Raw genomic sequence first — 24,513 nt, forward strand, 5'->3', positions numbered from 1 at the left:
AGACTTTCTGCATTATTACAGTATTTTAATTTTGAAATTTTCATAAGATTTACTCTGTTGCAAATTAACTGTTAAAACTTACACAAGTCATTTAATTAAATTAGTAGGTTCTTGGTTTCTTCAGCTGACAAGCTGAGATAAATAATAATTATAAACTCTAACTTCAAACATTAATCTGAGGATCGAATGAGAAGACAGATAGAAAAGCACTTAGAAGATTTAAAACATTATCCAAATGAGACATTTTATTTCTGTTAGGATTTTTTAATTTTTTAATTTTGAAATTTGTCATAAGATTTACTTTGTCAATTCCTCCTAACAGTGTCGATTTCTCCTAAGCTTGCCTTTCAGTATTGGTGTTTGTCCTTTGAGCCCAGTCCTCTCCTTCCGCTTTTCACACCCTGTCTGGTCCACATCTGTATGAACTACACTCCGCTGATCCGTGTTACTTTCCTACCCAACTGGCTCCTAGAGGAAAGTCAGGGTTCACAGAGGCTCCCTCCAAATGCACAGCCATCAAGGAGAAACAATATTTGTCAGCTTCGGCTGCCATAACAAAATATAGACTGGGTGGCTTAACCAACAGAAATTTATTTCTCACCATTCTGGAGGCTGAAAGTCTGAGATGAGGAAGCCAGTATGGTCAGTTTCTGATGATGCCTCTCTTCCTGGCTTGGGGGCAGCTGCCTTTATAATGTGTGCTTACATGACCTTTGTGTAAGAGAAAGCGAGAGAGAGCTCAAGCACTCATATCTGGGCCCCACCTTTACAACCTCATTTAACCTTAATCATTACTTTATAGGCTCTATCTCCAAATTCAGTTTCATTGTGGGTTAGGGGTTCAACATACGAATTTTGGAGAGACACAATTCAGTCCATAGCAGACAATGCAGACAATGAGAATACTCTAAAGCTAGTCCCAGAAACAAAAGTAACCTGAGGAGATTTTATTTCATCCAATATTAATTTGCTCTTACCTTCCACTCTTTCTTTCACCTGCAGGGTCTTTCTCATGAAAGTGGGATGAGGGTATGCAGTATTCTCTTCGCAAAATGCGGTCGCATTTTAGAAATAGAATTTCTTGCAAATTCAGAGAAAAGCAATGGAAATGTACTCCCCAAACTATAAACAATGAAGAGTTCCCAGGTGGAACTGGTAGAAAGATAGGGGAGATGGAGGGTTGGTACTATGGTGTCTTCTATTCTACATACTTTATATTATCCATTTTTATATCATGAGAATGGACATGTATTACTTTGCAATTGAAAAGAAAAATAAACTGTAAATGGAAAAAATAAATTGAACCAAAATGCTGACATTTAAGGAAATGTGTTGTGAATATCAAGCCTAAGGGAATAAAAAAGTTGACTTTTAGCATACTCTTTAGGCAACTCTGAATCACACTCCTGAATTCTCCTACTTGTTTTTTCTATGATTTTAAGCTGGAAATAGATTCCTTAAGAACTTTAATAAATTATTAATTGTTAATAAACAAAAAGTTGAAAATCTTTAGAAATAAGGTTGCCTTTTTAAGTTACATCTCTCATTTCTTTGTGTATTATTTTAAAGATCTAATCTAAACTTCTATTTTTTTAAAGACTTGGCAAAGCATAAGATTATTGGCAAATTATTTAAGAATACCTATTTAAAATAATATTTTATGTGTTGTGGCTATTTTACATTATTCTAAGTCATGTAATCACACATGACATGAAAATGACTAATGAAGAGGGGTAGGTTGGGAAACAACTCATCTGGCTCATCTGTGGAACTCTGATCAGGTGATCCTTCTGTCACCAAGGGTAACTCATTTTTTCCTGACTAGAGAGTAGTTGGTTTCCCTATATGTAACATAGGGACTGTGAGAATTTAGGAAAATTTGTCCTCAGTAGAGTATGTCCTTGAAAAAGTTTGACTGCTCAAGAGAGTCCTATACATAGTAGGCATTCAATAAATATATAGTAAAGAAATAAAATTGGTAAAATTACTAGCCACACTTACGGACAAATGACATATTTAACAATTGACCTTCTAAAAATTGTAACAGCTAGAAAGATACTCTTTCTAAGAACCAGGTTTATTCTGAATTGTACATTTTTTGCTAGATTGAAGAAGGATTGGGAGGATGGAAATCAACTCTTAGACCATCAGAGCAGGCAGAAAAGAATCAGGAACATCTTCATAAGCACCAAATCCAGTAAATGCTTTTTAATTGAATCAAACAGTTTGGAGTTGTTCAAATAATTTCACTTCTCTTAATGTTCCACTATTAAACACTGAACAAAGTGCAGCCACTGTCCTCAGGATGAAATAGATTTCTCCTACCCTTTGAACTCAGCCAACTTTCTCCCAGTATATTTTTAGACTGCACAGGAAATACTAAAGACTAAGGAAGTTGGAATGTGACTGACCTTTTACCTGTAATGATACCAGCAATGCCAACATTCGCCACCAGTGATGTGGGGACAGAGCTGACGAGAACGCTTTGCTACGGAACTGAACGGCTTCTTTTCACTTGAGTTGATATCTATTCCTGTAGTTTTGCAATGCCCTATAATTACTTTAGACATCACTGATTTTAAAACAGGGTATGCCACACTTTATAATCTACTCCACTTAAAAGAAACCATAAGAGGCAGGGCACAGTGGTTCATGCCTGTAATTCTAGCACTTTGGGAGGCCAAGGCAGGCTGATCACAAGGTCAAAAGATCAAGACCATCCTGGCCAACATGGTGAAACCCTGTCTCTACTAAAAATACAAAAATTAGCTGAGCATGGTGGCACATGCCTGTGGTCCCAGCTACTCAGGAGGCCAAGGCAGGAGAATTGCTTGAACCCAGGAGGTGGAGATTGCAGTGAGCCGAGATCACACCGCTGCACTCCAGCCTGGTGACAGAGCGAGACTCCACCTCAAAAAAAAAAAAGGAACCGTAAGAATACTATCATAATGGTGTTATCCTTGACTGAAGATCCAAACAGATTAGTGAAATAAGGCTCTAGCAAGATTATCTGCAGCATATGCAACCAGACCGTTCTCTATACTTTAACATGGGGCCTCCCTGTGCAAAGTGTCTTGTGAGGGTAGCCTGAATAAAGTGTCTAAATCATTAAAAGGTCTGGTCATTTAACATGAAGCAATTTATCAACATTTTGGTCACTAATACTTAACAGTGCAGCATAATTATGCTTTGAAAGCCTTTCACACTCAGCCATTAAATAACTTTGAACCCAGTTCATAAAAAACTTTATAAAATATTTCCTTCCTTCATAGTTGTAAACCAACAAAAGATGACGACATCATCTTCCTTTACTCTCATTTAATTGTATGAATCAGAATCAGGCTTTTAATTCATACCAGGTAATAAGTATCCACATATTAATTGAGAAACATAAATTTTTCTGTTACTCCAAAGTTTCCTTGACAGGATTCAGAGGTAGCAATCACCAAGTTCTGCTGAGAACACCTCCCAAACTGCTTGTCTCCCCTCCCAGAGCCACTGCTCTTGTGGTCTAAGCTACTACCATTGCTTGCCTAAATTACTGCAACTGCCCACTAACCACCCCTCCTCTAATGTATTCTCCATTTCACCAGAGACAGCTTCCTGAAAGGCAAATCTGATAATGCCTCTCCCCAACTTAATATCCTTCCATAGATTTCTATTGTTTCAAAACAGAATGCTGATTCCTGAAGACGGTAAAAATGATTGCACCCCTGCTGCTTTCTCTAGTCTTACTCCTCTATTGTTAAAGCAGGGAGGGTTCTCACTTCCTTTAGCATTCACAAAAAAAAAAAAAAAAATTACCTTCAAGTGGTAGCTTTTGTAATAATAGAGATGTTGCTACTTTTATATTATAATACAGAAAGAGGGATTCTTATCAAACTTATCAGTGCTTAGCCAGCCAATCATTTTTGTGAAAGAGACAAGCATGTGGCAAATAGGCATGATATTTTAAGTAACTAAATGATATTATAATATAGTATCTGTATTTTTGAATTTTTAATATGTACCAAACATACATATGTACTTCCCATTTATTAAATCTCATCTAATTCTCCCAGTAGCCCTTTGAGGTGGGTCACATACCATCTCCATTTAACTATGAGATAACTGAGGGCTGGAACTATGGATTTGTTCACTCAATTTCCATTCATTCTCACTGGAGAGGTTGCAAAGACAAAAACAACATTTTCAAGATCTCCCTGCAGCTAGAGTCCTAGAAGGAAATTGGGTCCCAAAAGGTGGATACACACAAGTGTGGCATGAAGATATAGAAGGCAGACACCTCTTTCCTATCCCTTCTTGGCTATTTCTGCTGACAACCAGAGTAAGGCTCCTAGCACCACATTCCAGGACCTAGTGTTCAGAAGCCATGGCAGCGATAGTAGCAGCATTAGGTTCTTGACCCTGACATAGCTCCATTGCTGGTCTCAGAGTTGGTAGCTCCCCTGGTCAGTCAGTTTTGTAAAATATCTTTCCATTTCAAATACTTAAAGTTGTTTCTCTTTTCTTATATTGAACCTGACAGTGTGCAGAAGCCTATATGTTCATTAGACCACAGTTAAGCTGCTGAAACAAAGACACTCACAAAATAGAGTGGCTTAGATAAGACAGAAATTTATGCTTCTTTATGTAACAATACAGAAGTGGGTGGTATCACAGAAGTGGAGTGGCTCTATTGTTGTCAATATGCAACATCTCTCTTTGGCCCAAGGCATCTCCAGTTGTTTGCTATTTCTCAGCCAGTTGCAGAAAGGGAAGTGGAATAAATACTCAATGATGTTCAAACACTTAAAAAACTCCCATTCAAGTACTACTGGCTGTAACTGAGTCACATAGCAATCCCTAGTCACAAAGAAGGCTAAGAGAATATAGTCACTAGGTAAGCAACCATGTGCCCTAAAACTAGGGTGGTTTGGGGTGCATTTTGCTAAAGAAAGGAAGAATGGTTAGTTACTAGGGTAAATTATCAGTTTCTGCCATGTCTACCCCTCCTCCCAATATCTATGCACACACTTCTTTTTGCAAATAGACACCACAGTCACCCCTATTTTTGAGTAGGATTCTAATCTATTGGATTCTATGTGAAAGTCAGAATAGCCAAAGTTTGTCCCTGGTCACAGTTTTTAAGCCAAGTCTTCTCTTTTATCTCCTGGTCTCTGTGCTCAGCTTGTCTCTCTTTCCTTTCATTTAATGTTGGCTAACTTTAGTGGCAACCATGTGAAACAGGAAGGCAGCATCTTCAATGTAATCTTTGCTCTGGACTGGCTTCAATTGTCCAGCCAACTGAAGGCACTTAACAGTTGGCAATTGAATATTTAACAGAAGGCATGTGAAAAAAGCCTCCATCATCAAACTTGTCTACTGCTGTTTGGGATACAAATAGATTTTCCAACTCTGTATGACTGAGTCTTTCAAGCACATTAGATTACAAGCCATAGGTAATAAGAACCTCCTTATCAGAGCTATATTCTCTTCTGTCTTTGCTTGCTGGCTAATAATTCCATAACTTCCACTTCTTCTTATAATACATTGTTAAAAGTAGTGAGGACTAGCCAATATATATCTATATGCAAAGTTTTTCCCATTGAGTCAGTAGGTGCATAGCCTGTCTTTCAAGTTATGATAGGTAACTGTTTTAGCAAATTACATATCACAGAATAACAAGTGTTACCAATGTTTCTAGATCAAATTTCGTGCCCATGTCACCCCCTGCCTGTTGCTATTCAATGACACAAAATTTAGCTTTTTGTTATGGTAACACCCCACTTCTGGTTCAAATTTCTATATTAATTAGGGTATATGCTAAGGTATTCTTTAAAAAAAAGACCCCCACCCCAAGTAGAGTGTCTTCATAACATAGAAATGTGTTTCTCTCTTACTTAACAATCCACAGGTGAGCAGAGATTCTACTACAGATATGGGACTCATTTATGGACTCTCTTCAGCTGTTCTATTGTTATCAGTTCCCAGTCAGCAGAAATTGTTTTTTAAAAGTGAAATCCAGAAGATGCCTGCATTACTTCTGGTCACTTTCCATTGACATGGACTTAGTCTTGTAGCTCCAAAGGATGCTGTGAAATATTATATCTAGTCAAGTAGCCATGTGCCTTGCTAATATTCAGGAACTCTATTACAAAAAGAAGAAAAGGGATGCCGAGACATAATTAGCAATCTCTTCCACCATGAGAACTGGAGGATTACAATTGCATGACTCCAAATCTGAAAAGCAAAACTGCTTCCAAATGGTCTGTAGCTTATGTACAGAGTGTTAAGGCTCCCAGTATTGCTGTTTACTCTGCTGGTATATATTCTCTAGAATAAGTTGTGATGTCCTGGTTTGTCATCGTGTTTTAACTTAATTATTCACTTATTCTAGTAATCACCATTTATTGAATGCATACTATGTGTCAGCCATTTAGTTGTATAATAGGAATATAAAGATAATGAAGACAGAATGATCTGGGTTCATCATTCAGAATTTCTTTTTATTTGGATTATTTCTTTAGAAAATTTATCATTCTTTTCTGAACATTACATAAAAAATTAAAATTTGCTTAAAAACAATTTCAAAGGAAAGCACACAAGGGAAAGGGTTTTATTTTTCACTCTCCTCAATTTTGTATTATTTACATCAATTGGTCTAACTAAAATTATACTTTGCTGTAAAATGTAGTGAATCATTTAAGGTACAAAAATCTTGGCAATAAGAACAAGTTTCAACCTAATTACACATACACACTCTTACTAATCAAGTGCTATATTGATACCACTTTCCATCATTAAAATGAAACTGCAATATACAAAATCCTTTTGTCCTCCACTGAGGGCCCCCAATTTAGAATCCTACTTCCTGTGGATCCAAAGCAACATCTGAATATTTCCCATAAGAATCCAAACACAACGAGTACCTATTGTGTCAGTCAATTTGTACAAAATGTAGACAAACAGGAGAAAGCTCGTCTATGCTGTACGCTGTTAGAAGCGAGGATTAAGGTACCCCGCTGGAGGCATGGAGGAGGCTTCTGGAATGCTGATAATGTTCTGTGTGTATACATCAGGGTGCTGATTGCACAGGTGCATTCAGTTTGTAAATCCCATCAATACCCTATACTGAAAATTCTAGTAGTAGTTTTTCATTGTCCATACTATTTAGAAGGCATTTAAAGAAATCAATGGGGTGCTAAGCACTGTACAAGCCACCGTGGAGGTTTCAAACAATATGTAATACATGTGCTCTTCCCTCAAAGAGGTACCTTTCTATTTTCCCATCAGAATAAGGCAGCTGTGATGTGGGGGGAAAGATTGAGAATCTTTGAGAAGTTCTGGCACTGCATGTCCATGCATCAGTCCAGGCCGAGGGTCACCGCCCTGATCTTTAACTTTCTGAGTTATGTCAGAACTCTAAGATTCTCTGCTCTGTAATTCTCTTCTGGTCAAATAGTCATGGTTGTCATTTTGTTCTATTCTAAAGAAGTCTTTTTGGCACTAAGAATATCAAATTAGGTTGACACTTGAAACAAACGTGATTAAATCATAACAAATCTGTGTAGCTTTTTACCAAAAGGCAGGGCTGTAGGACTGAAAAGGGCTGGGACCCGGCACCCTGACTGCTGGTTTATGTTCAATGCCCTGTCACTAGCTTGCCTGGCCTTAAGCAAGGCTTATCATTTTTCTGGTCCTCAGTTTTGTTATTTGAAAGTCAAGAGGGCTGGGCTCCCTCCAAATCCCTTCAGGTCTAAATTTCTGTTTCTGAGTTAATTTGTTGAAAACTAAGAAGTAGCAGGACTAAGACTGGTTTTCTGGCTTAAGCCCAGTTTTCTTTCTACCCATATGTATGTTTAAAAAGTAACCTAAATTCAGATTTTAAAATTAATGTTGCCCAGTATGTGCTGGACACTACCATGTGAGGTAGGTATGTTATTCCTTTTTCAGATGAGGAACCGACCATCAGAAAGTTAAGAGACTTGCCCCAGTGTATGCGCCTGATTGGTGCCAAAGGCAGGATCAAGGTCCTTCTGGCTCCAGAACTTCCCTCTCCTACCGGGGCTTGTAATACATCCAAAAATCAACAAATAGGCCTAAAATGAATCCAATCTTAAAGCAAAAGTCTTTCTTTTCTAGTTGCCTCCAGTTGAGAAAGAAAACAAGAATTGGGAGTTTCATTTATAAAGATAAAATTTCATGTCATTTGTTAAATTTACAAAACTATACACAGTTTGTAAAAGGTCTTGTGACACCTCCAAGTCCTGGCATGTTTTAATACTTGACAAACGTGTCTTCGTTTGTGCCGCACTTCACATTTTATCTGAAGATCTTAATTCTTTAGGGGTATAAAAGACTTTAATGGGCATAGAGTCAAAGATCAACAAGGATTTTCTGGGATTTGCTTTAAAATTTTACTGCCAAATTAGAAAGACTTACAGATAGACCACTCAACCTGCCATGACATCCTTTGTCAGGTGTCATATATGCTTTGCAGAAGTTGCCACCATGAAAACAACTGCAAGATGCAAAGGAAAATAGCTTTGTGGTGAGGTGCCATGAGCAACACTCATAGCAAACTTAGAAACATTTTTTATGTTGTTTCAACCAGGCTGACGATTGTTTTAGAACAAGTCTCCTGCCATGGCCTGACACTTGATCCACAGAATTCCTTAAAAGACACTGGGCCAGGCAAGCAGTAATATATCATATGCCTGACTAAGGCACAAAACATCCTGGACATTGACATAACTCTCAAGGAGTTGTTAGAGTGGTATAGCCTTAAAATATAATGGTATAGCCTTCCTGGGCTTATTTCTTTTAGACACTAGACCATCAATTAATATTTGAGAAACATGTATTATAAAGTTTGCTCTGAGAAAAATTTACAGTATTTAGTCAGTCTTTATCATGTGATTCTTCAAGGCTGAATCTCCCATTTGATTTCTCTTCCCAGATTCTACCCTAAACTAAATACCAAGGTTTGGGGTTAACACTAATAATGGGACTGTTTTCTAACTCAAGCTTTATGACCCTGCATATTTGTTTTTTCCTGTGGTTGTAAATTAACAATATGTTCCCACTACACTTGTGTTCTCACGTATTCCTGCCCCTGCCCTGGCCCAGTGTACTGACCTTACTAAGTGCACAAATAGTGTCTCTTGGAAACTGCTTACGTTCAATAGCACTTTCTAGTGTTCCACGTATCATTTGTTAAACATGCTTTTGGAAGCTATCATGCCAGAGGCTAGGAGCTACTGATACAACATTAAACAAATTGGACATAGTGCTGTCCCCACAGAACTGACCACCAGAGATATGACCAGGAGATATGACCAAAGAGATACGAACAGGAACCCTGGGAATACCAAATGGGTGGGAAATCAAGGGTGCAGCAGAAACTGAAAGAGAGTCCAGCAGAAGAGGAATATTCTCCCATATACAGGAATCTAAATTCTACTTGATATTCTTGATATTCTATCTCTTATAAGCACGTGTAGTTCACACTTCTATTTGGGATCCCTATAGAACACAGAGAAAGAGGGATGCTCTACTTCCCACTCATTTGCAAGCTTGCATTTAGGGAGCACTCACCATATGGTGAGTCTGATGTATGCTGTAAATAGTAACAGTATACATATCCTGAGCCAGATGCTGTTTTAAGCATTTTACATATATCTGTGAATTTTTTCATTTAATTCTTACAATCTCTCTATGAGGTAGTATACAGTAGTGTCTCTATTCTGCAGATGATGAAACTGAAACACAGAGAAGCTAAGTAACTTGCCTGAGTTTACACAGCTACTAACTTAGCAGCAGCATTTAAATTCAGATAGCCTGGCTCCAGCCTGAGGTCTTTGGCCCTTCCTTCCATGCCTCTGTATCCCAGCACACAGATCAGCAAGCACACCATGCCTCTCTTTCCTGCAGGAGCTCTCACTCCACTGGCAAAGTGGGTATAAACACCTACACAGAGTACAAGGGTTATACTGGAAATATGAAGCACATGACTGCAACTCACAAAACAAACTTCAGAAGACATAGTCCACAACATTTATACAAAACAGAACCTATTCTCCAAAAGAGAAATGGCTACCACTTATTGAGTGCCCCCTGCCAAGTTACCTAGCACTGCATTTAAGTTATCTCATTGCCTTCTCATAGCAACCATGCAAGGGGCATAGAATTGCTTCATCTTACGTAAGAGGAAACTGAGGCTAAAAGAAATTGTGTGACCTGTTTTAGCTGAAGCTGAAGTTCTTTCCCTATTTATGTAGTCTCCTTAAAACACAATGCTTTGTCCTTACTCCTAAAAAGAGACAACAATGTCAGGTAACTTCATAACTTCTCTTTGATATAGAAAGTAAGGGGAAGTGTTTCTGTTCAGGCAGTTACCAGATTCACTTCCCAAATTCTGCAACAGGAAGCTGGTGCAAACACACCAAAATATCATGCTCGCAGCAGCCTGACTGCTTAGAGACTTCCAGCTCTGGATTACACCATCCAAGGCTGACAGAAGCACTGCTGAAGGCACTTGCAAGGTATAAGGGTGCCACGTTGGAGCACTTCATCCCCGAGGCGAGGGTGATCCCAGGGACAAAGTGTTTGAAGAGCTCAGCAAATCATAAGGGGGAGGACGAGGAAGAAGAGGGGAGGGGAGGGACTGGGACGGGATCCTTCCACCAAAATCTTCCTTCAACAACAAAGGTTGCCTAACCCGTCCTGATCAGCTCAACCTCCACTTTTGGCTGCAAAGTGTCCTGGAATGGAAAAGATAACTTAAAACCAAGTATTTGTATCCAGGATTTTAGAAGAGGAAGAGAAGTACATTTTAGCCCTGAAGTGTGAGATATATTGCTTCTAAGAATAAAAAAAGATAAAAATTGTAACTTTTTTAAACATATACTACAGTTTATAATAACAGCTTCTTTCCTCCCTCCTCCATCCCCCTTCCGCATAGAAAGCACACTAACTCTGCTAATTAAATCCACAGTAATAGAAAGTCAACTTAATATTAGTTTTTATTTGTTTTTTTAAGACACAGTCTTGTTCTGTCACCCCAGCTGAAGTGCTGTAGTGTGATCCCAGCTCACTGTAACCTCCACTTGCCGGGTTCAAGCAATTCTCCTGCCTCAGCCTCCCAAGTAGCCAGAACCACAGGTGCACGCCACCATGTCCAGCTAATTTTTGTATTTTTAATAGAGATGGAGTTTTGCCAGGCTGGTCTCAATCTCGTGGCCTTATATGATCTGCCCACCTCAGCCTCCCAACGTGTTGAGATTACAGGCATGAGCCACTGCACTCTCTGTAGGGGACAGAAAAGGAACAAGTCATTAGATTTTCCAAATACTAGAAAAAAGAAAAGAACATGGCAAAACAGCATTTGGTTATCAGCAGCAGCAATGACTCAAATACAAGCATAACAAAGGAAGGGATGTGTGGTTGAGTCAAGAAAGTAGTGACTTGTGTGAAAACCAAAGAGGAGTGAATACTGTTCCTTCTGGCCAATGAATGCAGACAGTCAGCGTGCTTGGAGCCTCATGGCATCCTGCTTTCCCCTGGGGCTGCTAGGGGAATTAGGTAAATATAAACGTCTTCAAATAACACAAGATGTAAAAAATAGAAAGCACAGCAAACTGGAATAGTCATCAGATGATATATTTAGGAGAGCTTATTTTGCAAGCTAGAATTACAGAGCAGAGAGATGTGGTCAATTAAGAGTATTTAAGGATGAGTTTCTATGATGGGGGTGGGTGGCAAGATGGAGTTGTAATCCAGGACAAAGAATCGGAAGAGACCACCATTCTCCAAAGACCAGGTGATGATTTTAATAAACTGGCTCATGTGCTATCACCCCAACAGCTAGTTTCTATATCAAAACTAGTTCAAGATTTCAACAAGAGGAAGTGGTTTACAAAAGAATCACCAAGAACCCAGAAGTGTTTAGTGGGGAAAAAAAATGCTACATGAGGTAACAGTTGATTTGTGTACTATTTAGGCTATGCATCTTTTAAAAGGGGGGTGTCCTACCAGCAGGGAGGACCATTAAAAAAGACACTGCTGCAAAATTCCTCCACTCCCAGAGTTCTTCATGGCCTGCGACACACTGTCAAGTCCCTATCTCCTAGACTAGAGCCTCATAGTTACCTACTTAGATAGTGCAGGAATTATGTTCATTTTACAGATGGGAAACTGAGGCACAGAGAAGTAAAACAATTTTTGAAGGGTCACACAGCTAGCAGGTGACAGAGTTAAGTCCACCCTAGAGACTGCATTTTAAATGAGTCACTTGGTGCAATCACAAAAACAATCATTCTATGATCTGGGTTTTTTTCCCTACTGATTATTGAGATATAAACACTTTGCATGACTTTTTTATTTTAATCCTCACAAAAACACTTTGACGTTTGTAATATTGTCCTTTTGGCACCAGCATTTATTAGGCTTTGTAACTTTAACAGCATCACTTAAAGTGAGGTATCTACTTCAGTTTCCTCCTCTCTTATTTTAATCTTCAGTTATTTTAAGGATTCAACTCATTTATTCATGAAAAGCACTTGGAATAGCACCTGGTACATGGCAGGGTTCTGTTGGTGTAAGCTGTTATCATTACTGCTGACCTGGTCAAAAACCTGAATTACAGATATTCCCTTATTACCATACTAAGTCATATCAACTTCTTTCTAGTGTTTACAATATGCTTCAAAACAAATTAGTTTGCCAAATATAAAAGAAATATGCCTAAATGAAAATGTATGCCTTTATACTAATGAGAAGTAATTGTACCTAGAATCGTGACTGACACAAATTATTAGGTCGTTGAATATTTCATAAGTGTATTAACAAATGAATGGGCAGCCAAATAAAGGAATAAATAATCAAAAGTTCAAACAAGAAAGTGAATAACTAGTGACTGGGCGCGGTGACTCACAACTGTAATCCTAGCACTTTGGGAGGCCGAGGCAGGTGGACTGCCTAAGCTCAGGAGTTCAAGACCAGCCTGGGCAACATGGTGAAACCCCATCTCTACTAAAATACAAAAAATTAGCTGGGCATGGCGGCATGTGCCTGTAATCCCAGCTACTCGGGAGGTTGAGGCAGGAGAATTGCTTGAACCAGGGAGACAGATGTTGCAGTGAGCAGAGATAGCACCACTGCACTCTAGCCTGGGCAACAGAGTGAGACTCCGTCTCCAAAAAAAAAAAAAGAATATGTAGCAAACAAAATTATGAAACTTAAATTAATCTGCAGAACCTGGGAATAAATAAATCAAAAAGGAATAAAATGGAAAGCAACATTCTTTTTTATTTTGTAAGAATTGTTTTTCAATATTTCACTTAATTCACTGTAAACCATGTATCTATTAAATGCAATTAACATTTTCAAAAGTAAGCAGTATGAAGTCACATAAAAAGCTAATAAAATCAACATCCAATTATAAGAGAACCGCACTGAAATCTTATTCAAAATTGAGGAAGGAAGTCTATAGTCACATTTTTATTTCATCCTTAATTTCCCACGCTTTTCAAAGAGCCATATTATAACTCTTTCTCAAATATTTGCGAGGAAGTATTTTGATTGTGAAAATAGATGCTCTGAGAATACCTAAGCTAAATAAATATTTACATTCTGTCTTTTTAGTTGAACAATTGACTTTGTTCTTCAGCATTTAGGTCAAAATACTTAAATGTTTTAAAACATCAATAACAAAAGGATATGATTTTTCATCAGATAGTCTAAACTTACAGGTTTTAGCAAAACCTTCACAAGAAGGAATTGAGTAATTTAGAAATGTTAATGTACACACACCGTAAAAATAAAAAAGGGGGGATGTTGGCCACTTATTCTTTTTAACTCAAAAAAAAATCTCTCTTCCTCTTCCTTGTGTTTATGTAGTTAAGCCGTGGTGAGCATTAACATCCACTTACATCATTATAATGATAACCTCAATTTGCTGACTTTATGTAGGATTTATATTAAAGGAGTCTTGGAACTTAGTATGCCTTAGTTCATTTTCAGAGCATCCTTGTACATCACCATGTGACTAGTATCTTATCTGTATCATACAAAATTAAAACCAGATGTACTAGGAGACAAAGCTGCTTTTTCAAAGAAGATAAAGTCACATAATTATCAACTTAATGAAACTTGGCTTCAAACTCTTATCTTCTCTTAATACAGCCAAGTTTTTCCCCACTAGATTATTCTTCCTTTACATAAATGTACGAAGTCACGGTGGCAGCTGAGCAGAAAGAACTGACTACCTGGAAAAACTCCAAGGTTTTTTTGAGGTTGGGCTAACCTGACCCAGCAGAAGCTCTGAGACTTGGAAGAAAGGGAAGGAAGGCTGTAAGAACTATTCATGTTTTTTGACAGTGAGTAACACGTAAATTACTGATAACAGGTCAGCAAAATGAAAGTGTAAAAAAAAGGTGAGAAACGTCAGTGTTTCATAATAAACTTTCATCATGGGCTTCACTGGAAACTCTTGTTAACCCTGAGCTGTATATCCGAGCCTTGGAGCAAACCCTCCTTCCATTTGACCTCTCCTTTGAGTTGTAGGAGCTGCTCCTGTGGGTGCTAGAAAACAAGGTTCTCCTGAAGTTGACTTAGAACAGGTGGCTTTGTGTGAGGAGACTGCAGAGGTGTGTCAGGTGTGTCCAGTTGCACTGAATTGTTCACATTTTTGACACTGGAATTTTGCACATTCTTTGGAAATAAGCTGTTCATTTGGATTCCCACAGTCACCTCTCTCAACCCTGACTTGAGCTGCCAAGACTGAGTCACCTTCTCTCCTCAGTGGGTCATATTACTGTTGGCAGGTTCCACCTGTTTTAATATTTGCTTGATAACAAAAGTGATCCTTGAGAGTTGAGTGACAGGGGCTGCTGAGCAGGCTTCCAAACCAATTGTGGGAGAGATCAAGATAACCAGTCACCTACAAGAGGAATTATGAAGACAACTAAGCCAAAAAGAGAGTGTTCTAATAGATACATTTGTCCCAAGATCTTTCTTGGGATTAACCAGTGTTGGGCAAGGTATCAGTTTAAACAGAAGTAGGAGAGGAAGTAAGCTTAAAATGCAGCAGAAAGAATGCTGGTCTGATAGACTGGAGAACTTCAGAACATGTTGGAGGAAAAAGAGTAGATCTCTACATAGATCTCTAAAGTAGACACCTGGAAATAATATCCATCATGAGCCTGTTCAATACTAAAATTCTCTGGGAGGAAACAGGCTTCAGCCAAATGAAGCACCTTTAAGAGAAAATCCAACCCTTAAGTTCTTTCATCCTTGCCCTCCACGACACCCTGCTAACAATTGTTTTGCAAATAAATTGCTATATTCCTGAATATAATGCCAGAAACCAATTTCTTCCAGCACAGCTTTTCACCCTACTTAGCTTCTCAAAAGGATCACCCCTTTCCTACCATCTCCCATCAGTGGATGAAGTGATAGTCCCACTTAATAACGATTTAAGCAGTGGGCAAAGTTCTCAGTTATGCTCTACCTTGACCTTGCAAACCCAAGAAAGGGTTGTCAGCTCTTATAGAAGCAGGAAACCATGTCAGGGTGTGGTAGAGAGAGCAAGTAGTTAAAGAGAAGCTCAAAGTCAGGCAGGATGGTGTGCACCTGTAGTCCCCAGCTACTGGGAGGCAGTGGAGGGAGAATGGCTTGAGCCCAGGAGTTCCAAGTTGTACTGCACTATGATCATGCCACTGCATCTGCACTCCAGCCTGGGTGACAGAATGAAACTCTGTCTCTAACAGAAAAAAAAGAAGAAGAAGCTCAAAGGACCCGGGCTTTCATTTCATCCTTGCCACTTGCCATTTGTGTGGCTTTGTGTTAGTAACTCGACAGCCCTCTACCTGCTTTCTCCCTCATCAAAACCGGCTAATAGTGTCAGAATGTGGCACTTGGCAGATTGTCTTTCTTCCTTCTACACCTGGAAGGCATCAATAATCAACATATCCATGGGTCACTCTAGTTAAAGGTTTCATGTCATTCCCTAACGACATTTTTATTTCTAGAATATGTATATTCTGATCATTATGAGCCCAGGAAAAATCCAACAGATGGTCAAGGCCATCAAGTTCAACACTCAATTTGCTTAAAGTCAACCCTTTATAAGTCAGCTGACATAATGTTAATAATATTCATATATGTGTGTGTGTGTTTATGTTATTAACATTATGTTGGCTGACTTATAAAGGATGGACTTTAAACAAATGTATCTATGTATATCTGTATACGTATAAACATGTATATATATGTATATACACACATGCATATATATAGACATGCGTGTGTGTATGTATGTATATATCTGAAATCTAGCCTCTCGAAAAATAATTCACTTTAAGGGACAAGAGTAATTTTGTGATTGAAAATTATTTCAATGTAGGAATCATCAGCAAAATCAGTTAAAAGGTAGACTTGGGGTAATTGTGCAGCATGTCAGTCTATGTCTGAATAATCTGTTATTTTCTTGATACTTTTCTTCAACTGCAATAAGCACTGATATTTACAAGATATTAAAATACCTGTATTTAAACCAGAACATTAAATGCCATCCCAATTCAACATTTCTCTAGTTGAGGAAGAGGAAGTTGAAGGAAGAGGAGGCTGAGTTTTCATTAGATGATATTTGTGGTCTTTTTTATGATCATTGTGCTTAATCATATTATTACTACATTGTTACTAAATTTTTATCGTCTATAAAACTTTGAGATCATGAAACAGCCAGGAAGGATGCAGAGATTGCTATATCTTCATCAGCAAATGGGAGGAATGGCACTGGAAAATGCAAGAGTTTATCATAAATCACAAATATAGGTTTCTGAGATAAAAAGAGAGAACAGAATTCCTGATCCCAAGCATGAAATCGCTCTGTTTTACTGTAGCACATGTTCAAAGCGGTCTAGTCTAGTGGCCTTTTCTCCATGCCTCACAAGAATCAGGCATTGGAGAAATTACGTTGTTCTTCAACCCCCTTATGGTTCACAGGTAACACTCTGAAACCCACAGAATGTATGTGACTTGCCCAAGATCATGTGTTAGTAAGAGAGAATGAACTAGGACCTAGGTCTCCTTCCTACCTCCTCAACATGGACCTTTCCCAGACACTACACTGCTCAGTTCCACATTCCATCATAGAGCAACTGGACTGGACTGGCCCATTCACTCAGCAAAAATGTACTGAGAACACACCTAACATGCTAAGTCCTGGATATAAGACAAAAAATGTAAGATTCCATCCTCCCCCTTCCCAAAGGAAAAAAAAAAAAACAACAAAATACTCAAAATAAACAGGTAAATAGGTGAGGACAAGACTTAGCACAGGTTTTAAGATTGGACAGACCTGGACACATAGCCTGACTCTGCTCTACTAACGGTGTGACCTTGAGCTTCTGCGTTCTCTTGTATAAAATTGTGAAAATTTTTCAGAGGTGGTTTGTGAGGAGTAATGTGATAGCATTTATTTTCTTAAAATAGCATAGTATCTGGATATACTATTACAATACTGCTATTACTCTAGTAAGGGGCTCAGCAATGGTGGTAATTACCACTACTACTGGTTGACATGAGGCTGACAGAGGGAGGAGTACTTGTGGTCCCTTTTCTTCATTCTCCCATCAGATAGCCTAAAGTCCTCATCTTCCTGTCATCTGTACCACACAAATGGGGAGAGTTACTGGTAAGTTACAAGGGGCCCAGGAATGCCTCACTTAATGGGTTCTGCCTGCAGCAGGACTTAGTATCTCTCGATCTCTTTCTCTCTCAATTTCTCAGGCTGACTTTCTCAGTAAACCACCACTATTTAATTCTTCAGAGGCAATGAGTCATCCACCAGTCCAAACTTGTGCATGTTCCTGCAAGATATAATTTGGAACCTTTGCCTAATAAGTTTTTATTAATAGTAAGATGATCAGACTAAGATGAAAATTGCTACACTAAAAAACAAAAATAACTATATTGAGAGCTTTCCCAGATATGCCCTTTATCCATTGTCTTTATAATTCATTTAACTTACAACAATGTAGGGCATTACATAAAAAAGCAACATGGGATCCCTATCCTCACAAGCTCTCCTGGAGGAGGCAGAATAAATACTAGTAAACACCAAGTAGTGAACATGGAAACACAAAGGCAGTTAGGGCTATATAAAGACAGGCACGTCAGTATTCAGGAGGGAGAACAACCATAAGAAACAAGAGTTAGCAGAATGTCGATCAGAAATGAAGCAAGACAGCACCTGTTTGGAAAGACTTCAAGGGAAGAGTTCTGAAGGGCAGTGGGTGATGAACGGAGAGGTGGCTTCAGGTCTGAAAAGAAACAACAAAGCAGGGATGTCAGGAGATAACAGGAAAAGTAACCCTCTAAGAGCAGACAGCAAAGGTGAGGGGACTTGCAAATTCCTCCGGAACACTGCAGGACTCACACAGTTAAAGTTAACTAAACAAGAGTTAAATAAATCTGATTTATTAAGGCAGATGTGAATTACATTGCACTGTCCTCCCATTACTTGTTTATCTGTATTAATCAGGTAATGAGTCAGCTTTCTGCTCACGGTTATCACAAATGGGAATGAGAATGTCCTAAAGCCAGACCCCAACATATAACTTCAAAGGTCCAGAAGTGAATCATTGCTTCATAGAGATCTCTGAAAGGTTAGAGACATCTAGGAATAATGACAGGACTTTTAAAATTATTAAAATTATAAGAAGAGGATCTAGAAAATTACAGAAATACTTATTTTTTTAATTCTAAATGTTTTACCATGTCTTGCCACATATGATGGCAAGTTTTTAATAACTAGAAAGTTTATATTTTGCTTTTTGTACAACGTTTAATACAACAGCACCATGTTGTCAATGGATACTTTTATAAACATTTGTTGACTCACTTGGCTGTGCTTCTTACTACAGTCATGAGACTCACACATCAAGAAACCTTGATTCGCTCCTCTACAAAGTCACTGCAGGCCACATGGGTGAAATGTATATAGGAAAACGATAATTCTCATTTAGCAAGCTTGTTTGATGTGACAGGAACTATTCTAGTGCTTTACTTATCATTTCCAATCCTTGATGATTAATGAATATCACTCTATGATAAAGCAGATGTCATTACAGATGAGAAAACAAGGGCTTAGAGAAGAGAATCAACTTCCTCAAGGCACACAATTAATATGTCACTGAGAGGAAACTACAGTCCAGCTCTACCTAATGTGAAAGAGAGAAGAAGGAAAGAAAGAAAAGAAGAGAGGAAGAAAAAAGAAAGAAAGAAAGAAAGAAAGAAAGAAAGAAAGAAAGAAAGAAAGAAAGAGAGAGAGAGAGAGAGAGAGAGAGAGAGAGAGAAAAGAAAAGAAAAGAAAAGAAAAAGGCAAGGAGGGAGGGAAAAGAGACAGAGAGAGAAAGATAGATAGATCTAGAAAAAGGGAGAAAAAAATCATAAAAACAATTCACCCTTCTTAAACAAGGCACAGCTGGAGGATTCAAATCAATTATATTTCCCAACCCAGAAAATGTTTAGTAAACCACAGATTTTTTAGGGCTCCAACATTATTCCACAGCACCTCTTTCCAAACACCCTTTTTCTTCTGTTACTATATATTACTGGATATTTTAATATTGGCTAACTCATCAATGAATCTCTCCCTTCTTTCCCAGGCAAGGATAGGGCACGGTTCAGAGAGAGGAGGAAGGGAGGAGGGTGAGGGAGGGAGGGAGGCGAGGGAGAGGACGGGAATGAGGGGAGTAAGCGGAAGGAGGAGGGAGCAGGCGAAGGATGGGGAAGGCGAGGGAGGAAGGAGTGAGGGGAAGGCGGAGGGCACAGGGCTGGACTACTTGTGTCATAGTTTTCAAATGAAAATTAAATATCCAGGAAATAATTCCCAACAGTCACCACACAAGATTGAAACCAGACTCTGAAGCCAGCTAAGAGCCCTTTTTCTCCATTTACCAAAAAACAGTGATCACAGAGTCAGATATCTTCAGGTTACCTGCACACCTGTAGCCATGTGCCAGGAGTTCTGCTACAGAGATAAAATCAACCAGTTTTGAAATAATTGCAGCATAAGGTCTCACTTTATTGCCACTGATAGAAGAAATCTTAACAGTCCACAAAATCTCATAGGAACAATCCACAATGCCTCTTGAACTTAGAAAGGTAGATGTTGTACGGAACATCCCATCCTCTCCCTGCCCATCCTCCAGCTTGGCTCACTTCCAGTGGGAAGTGACTGTGTCTGGAAAGGAACTGGCCAAGTTTGAGAGCAGCCTCAACTCCCACAGCACACTGGCTCCGTGTTCTTCAGGATGGTGCCCTGGCTGGGCCACAGGAATAACATCAGCCTCTACAGAAGCAGTGGGGAAAGGCCAGTTGCACTGACATTGTTGTTTCTGGACTGGTTAGCATGTCAAGAAACATGAGGCCATGCAAGGACTGAAAGAGTCTCTTGTTGAAACAGAGCTGCCTCTTTTCTGTCCCCACATTACTTCAAGGGGGAAGTGCACTGCTCCTGTGCCCCACTCATCTTCTTATCTGAACCTCCAAAAGATGACAACTACAACTTTGAGAATCTACTGTGACAGTAATGCCATGCAGATGATATTTTCAGCTGAATTGGACACTCAGAGCAATGCCCAAGGAGCTGGTTAAGTAAGAAAGCCCATGTGAAGAGGCTAGGTAAGGTATGAAGCACTACAGAAATGTGCCTTTATGATATAAGCAGAAATAGGAGACTGATCAGGAGACACAGCTCAGCCTAGACAAAACCAAAGCAATGTTCATCACAATAGAAGGAAAGAAATCAAAATTCCAGAAGAAAGCCGGGTAGGCTCTTCTGGTCGGGAGAGAGGGCAGGGGGTGGACTTTAAAACATCTTACCCTTCTTGAAGAAGCCACAGCTGTGGAATTCAGATCAATTCTATTTTCTAACCCAGAAGATGTTTAGCAGATCACGGATTTATTGGGGGCGCCAATATTATTCCACGGCCTCTTTTTCCCAACACCCTTCTTCTATTACTAAATGGCTAGGTTTCTTTTAGAAAATATTGATAACTTGTCACTGAATCTCTCCTTTCTCTCCCAGCTTGAATCTCCAGGGGAAAAAAATAACAAAAGAATAAAAAATAAAAGAAAGAACACGTGGTTTAAAAAAAAAAAGTGGGGACAGAGGACCTGAAGTGTCTTAGATCTGAGATCTGACTTCCTCTTGCGGGCATGTTTTCTTTATAAACTGCCTTTATGAACACCTGCTTAGTGGTTTCAGATCCTGCAGCCTTTCGCTGTGGCACATGCTGACTTTCATATGCCCCAAGTTTCCCCTTTCCATCCCACTCACAATGCCTGGGTTCAATCCCTTGTCACCTTTTGCCTCACTGAGAGAGCGAACCCTCCACTGTCCTACCTCTAGGCTCGGTCTCTCCAAGCCACCCTCCACTCTGCCACCAAGTAGCATCCTAAACTTTAAATCCCTTCATGTTCTCCTTTGTAAAATTCTTCATTATCTATTCATTACCTATAGCAGTGGTTCTTAATGGTTTCTTGGAGATCTGATTACAGCTTTGGTCACTATTTTTTATCCCTTGAAAACCAATCACCCATAAGCAATAAATCCTGAGTTAAGAACCCTTGGCCTAGAGCAGAGGTCTCCAAAGGGGTAAGCACCAGATGATACATATGGTACAGAAAAACAATATTAGCATTCCGATTTTTCCATATTCCTACTCTTTAGCAAAACTAAAAAGAAAGTAATTAGAAAGTAATTGAAATGTATGCATGTTGAGTGTATGGAATGATACTGATGCCCTCACCTAACCCAGCTGAGTTTCCCTGAAGGAAGAACTCTTACAGGGTCCCACAAGTGAGAGGTGATGGGAAGAATCCACATTCATTTCTTCACTCTCAGAATATTGGAATGGATTGCATCCCACATGCTAGAGGATGTTATCAATAGTTAATCTGATAAAATTAAGCCGTTTATATATAAAGAAGTTTCTTGGCAAATCTTCTAAGTTCGATGAAAAGTTTATCGATGAAAAGTTTATCAAACTTAGAAGATTTGCCAAGAAACTTCTTTATATATAAAGGGCTTAATTTTATCAAATTAACTGTCCTTCCTAGTTGGTTGGTTATTTTGTATCCAAATACTTAACAGTTATTCAACTAAAAGTGGACTTGCACATTTTTCTTTTACAAAAGACAAGGCTCCCAAGTTGTCTAACCTTTCCTGTGATGACTAGTGGCTACCAGGATTATGCAGATATTTTCAGAAAAACAGATATGCTTAGTATGTCTTTTCAAGGTAAAGATAACATTTTAATAGTGAATAAGAAAGTAACTGTTTTTCTAAATTAATTTGTTGCTTTGAAAATGGGTGTGGTAGCAGCTTCTGAGGTTGCCCCTGCTGATCTTCTCTTCCTGGTATCTATGTCCTTGTGTAACCCCTCCCCTAGAATATGGACTGGACTTAGTAACTCTAATAAATAGGATTATGGAAAAAGTTACTTCAGAGATTATGTTACAGAAAGGCTGAGACTTACATCTTATTCACTCTCTCTCACTCTCTATGGAGAAGCCCATGACAAGGAACTACCACCTCTAGCCAACAGCTGACAAGGACCTGAGGCATGCCAACAGGCACGTGAGGGAACGTGGAAGCAGAGCCTCAGTCAATTTGGCCTTGAGCTGACTGGAAGCCCGGCCGACCCCTCAGCCACAGTTTTGTGGGAGATTCTGACCCAAAATAATGCAGCTAAGCCACTCCTGGGATCTGTGACCCACAGAAACTATGAGACAAGAAATGTCTGTTGTTTTACAATACTAATTGTGGGGATGATTTGTTATGCAGCAAGAGATAACTCATACAATTGGGGGAATGTTTCCTCATCATTGATTTAATGGCTAAAAGTAATGTGACTGTGTCTCGTTAAAAAACAAAAAAATACCTTTCCTATCTGACCATTAAAAAAAGATTAGAAACAGATTTTCTTTTTTTTTTTTTTTTTTTGCCTCCCTTCCTAGTTCATTATGAACAAACTATCAGCAAAAACCATCCTGTTCAGCCAGCTTCTCAGAGCAACTGTGGGAGTCACAGCAGGTAAAGTGGACTTCTTAATTTGCAAACTTTTAAGAGTTGTATTATTTATTGCTTGTTTTTTTTTCTCAGGGGAGGCCTTAGGTAGAAATTACCTCGATATAGAATGAAAAATGTTTGCCTGGGAAATGTGTAGGATGAAGAGAATAGAAACCAGTAATTAAAATATCAATTGGTATGTACTATAATAATTTCAATAATGCAAGTAAGCTGTTGGTAAATATACTATGATTTTCCTTTCAGTAATTTTACTGGATACTAAGTATTAACACCAAGTAACAACATTAGGGAAGATTACAAGTATAGGAGTGAAGTTTTGGTGTTTTGTCCCTTCTTGTTTCTTATTGTCCGTTGACTTACACATGTTGTTGAGTGACTGCCCTTCAGAGATGGGGTCCTACTATGTTGCCCAGGCTGGTTTCAAACTCCTGGGCTCAAGTGATCCTCCTGCCTTGGCCTCTCAAAATGCTGGGATTATAGGCATGAGCCACCACACCTGGCTATTTTAAAATATTTTATTGAAAAACTCTTGGTGTTTATTCTTTCCCTTGCAAGCATTCTTTACTAACTCTTTTTCTGGCATCTTCTATAATTCTGCTTTTAAGATTTTTTTTTCTTTATTTTTTATTATTATACTTTAAGTTCTAGGGTACATGTGCACAATGTGCAGGTTTGTTACATATGTATCCATGTGCCATGTTGGTGTGCTGCACCCATTAACTCGTCATTTACATTAGGTATATCTCCTAATGCTATCCTTCCCTGCTACCCCCTCCCCACAATAGGACCCGGTGTGTGATGTTCCCCTTCCTGTGTCCAAGTGATCTCATTGTTCAAATTCCCACCTATGAGTGAGAACATGCGATATTTGGTTTCCTGTTCTTGTGATAGCTTGCTGAGAATGATGGTTTCCAGCTGCATCCATGTCCCTACAAAGGACGCAAACTCATCCTTTTTTTATGCCTGCATAGTATTCCATGGTGTATATGTGCCACATTTTCTTAATCCAGTCTGTCTCTGATGGACATTTGGGTTGATTCCAAGTCTTTGCTATTGTGAATAGTGCCACAATACACATATGTGTGCATGTGTTTTTATAGCAGCATGACTTATAATCCTTTGGGTATATACCCAGTAATGGGATGGCTGGGTCAAATGGTATTTCTAGTTCTAGATCCTTGAAGAATTGCCACACTGTTTTCCACAATGGTTGAACTAGTTTACAGTCCCACCAACAGTGTAAAAGTGTTCCTATTTCTCCACATTCTCTCCAACAACTGTTGTTTCCTGATTTTTTTATGATTGCCATTTTAACAGGTGTGAGATGGTATCTCATTGTGGTTTTGATTTGCATTTCTCTGATGGCGAGTGATGATGAGCATTTTTTCATGTGTCTGTTGGCTGTATGAATATCTTCTTTTGAGAAA

At 38.9% G+C, this 24,513-nt stretch overlaps 1 long non-coding RNA gene across 1 annotated transcript in view; it reads left to right on the forward strand.

Annotated features, from left to right (window-relative positions):
* The window catches only part of LOC108518831 (uncharacterized), a 79,154-nt gene that overhangs the window by 27,728 nt on the left and 26,913 nt on the right, over positions 1 to 24,513 (forward strand). Inside the window, exon 2 of the long non-coding RNA XR_001882477.1 lies at positions 23,014 to 23,089. This is a non-coding gene — a long non-coding RNA (uncharacterized LOC108518831). The remainder of the gene's footprint in view (positions 1 to 23,013; positions 23,090 to 24,513) is intronic.

The sequence above is a fragment of the Rhinopithecus bieti genome, unplaced genomic scaffold, assembly GCF_001698545.2.
Source record: "Rhinopithecus bieti isolate Rb0 unplaced genomic scaffold, ASM169854v2 scaffold_2884, whole genome shotgun sequence".
Lineage (NCBI taxonomy): Eukaryota > Metazoa > Chordata > Mammalia > Primates > Cercopithecidae > Rhinopithecus > Rhinopithecus bieti.